This window comes from Triticum aestivum, chromosome 2A (genome assembly GCF_018294505.1).
Source record: "Triticum aestivum cultivar Chinese Spring chromosome 2A, IWGSC CS RefSeq v2.1, whole genome shotgun sequence".
Taxonomy (NCBI): domain Eukaryota; kingdom Viridiplantae; phylum Streptophyta; class Magnoliopsida; order Poales; family Poaceae; genus Triticum; species Triticum aestivum.
In genome coordinates this window covers 676,980,630-676,982,734 of record NC_057797.1, presented here as the reverse complement: position 1 = coordinate 676,982,734, position 2,105 = coordinate 676,980,630, and the positions used below count along the sequence as shown (strand labels likewise).

Genomic DNA, 2,105 nt, shown 5'->3' with positions numbered 1-2,105 from the left:
AGTATGTACGTGTAGTATGTAGTATATAACAATGATTAGGTAGTATATATACTAATTTTTAGGCAGTATATACCATGTTTTGAGTATGCTCTTTTTTACGTACAAATATGTACGTATTTCACAAATATAACAAAAACTATGGGTTCATATGCAATTTTTTCATGTAACTTACTTTGAAATATCTTATATATGGTATATGAATATATTTAAAATGATAAAGTAGTATATATAGTACCACATGGTAGTATATGAGACATATGGGGTAACTATCACCGGGTGGTAGGATGGATTTTCCCTATATCAACTACATAATTAGACAACATGTATGATACTTGGAAAGGTATGTTATGTTGTTCAATGTTTACATATTTCCTCCCAGCGTAAACAACTATTTTTAACCCTATGCGAGTGTCCTACATCTTCTTTTTTTCTGTTGCCATAGGTCTTGGAGATCACCTTTGGTAACAAACACTCAGGACTGCTCTAACTTATTATATGAAATAATGTTCGGCCATAGTATATTTTTTCTACACTTGATGTTAGGTAACTCTGAACCATGAAGCCCAAATTGTGTTGATATTTTTATGGAATTTTATGATCAAATACTAATTTATAGTTTTTACTTAGTTTCTGCTTTTGCCATTTACAAAAAGCAAACATTCATGGCGTTCTTCAATTGCTTCATCACTAATTTATTGTCTCTTTTTCCAGGCTGACAAGGCGACATATGCGGGGCCTTCTTCAGTTTCAAGTCACACATGCCATCGTCATCCAGGTCAGTGGTGCCCCGTGCCCATCGACGACCTCATGCAGCTGTTCGCCAACGCCTGAATGAATCACTTCAAGACGTTATTCCTTGACCATAATGTAGTGCCGCCCTGGACTAGCAGCTTGTCGCCTACACCTCAATACAATACCCAGAAGTGCATCCGCGCGGGCAGCAAGCACAACGACCTTGACGCCATGGGAAACAATACTCCTTGATGGGAACTAGACCTTCAGGTATGATGGGAGCTTCGAAGAGGAAGCCAGCGGATATTCATGGGAGCTCCTCGTCAAAGTATGATTCTTCCCTTCATTCGCCTTCTCGATCACTTGCCTTTTAGTTTACCCAAAAAATGAGTTTACGTATAATACTGTGTATTGTACGAATCAAATGTATGGTGCTTTGCTCTTTTCCAAATAGATGGTTGGCTGTTATTCCTTTGATCATTAGATTGTTATTACTTAAATGTTCTAATATACTGTACAAAGCTTTCATTTATGTCTTCATAAAAATCACTCTGAAAGTTCATCCAAAAAAGCACTCTGAATATATATTTTTATTTGAAATCCATATACATATATTTCTATGCAAGCTGAGCTCGTCAATACAAATGTTATTTTGTACAACAATTTTGGTCCCATTGGTGTTGATCCCTTTGATCTCTGGCCATATGACTTTCCATTCAAGATATGATGGGGCATGGATGTGATACACCCACATACAGAGATGTTTAAATGTGAAGTTGGCAAGAGCAGGCTTGTTTGTAGATGAAGTTTTTATACATATGACTGACTACTCTAGCCTTGCCACCATTAGTGTAGTGTTCTTATCTTCCTTCCCATGTTTTGTTGAAAGATCTTCTAGATTCATGACCCGCCTTAAAATTTTCTGTATAATGCAACTACAACCATTTATCATTACAGGTGAGGGATTTAGTATAGAAAGCTACTTTACAAGTAGTCTCAAGCTGGAGGATAACAGATTGGTCGCGACGTTAGGGATCCCCATCAATGTTATACTATTTGTCTCCAGGTATATACTCACTCCAAATTCTAGATATTCTAGCGAGTAGATGAGGTGAAAGCATGTGCAACATAGTTCTTTTTTTGTTTTGCTCTAATTTCTGCGGGAGTGTTGTTAAATCCCATGTAGCACGATGGTGGTTGTATGCTGCCGTGGAGGAATTAAAGGCACATGTTGATTAAAAGAATGGGTATAAGTAAGGAGTGGCTGGTGACTAATATTGTCGAGTAATTTCTTGATGAAAAAAGTCCATTTTACTCTCCTGAACAAAGTGGGTGGTTCACTTTACCCCCTGATCTATATTTTGGTTCCTTCT

The 2,105-nt window shown here is 37.2% G+C and overlaps 1 pseudogene; it reads left to right on the top strand.

Moving 5' to 3' along the window:
- The window catches only part of LOC123191831 (uncharacterized), a 5,059-nt pseudogene extending 3,287 nt beyond the window's left edge, over nucleotides 1-1,772 (top strand).
- Nucleotides 1,773-2,105: the final 333 nt, after the last annotated feature.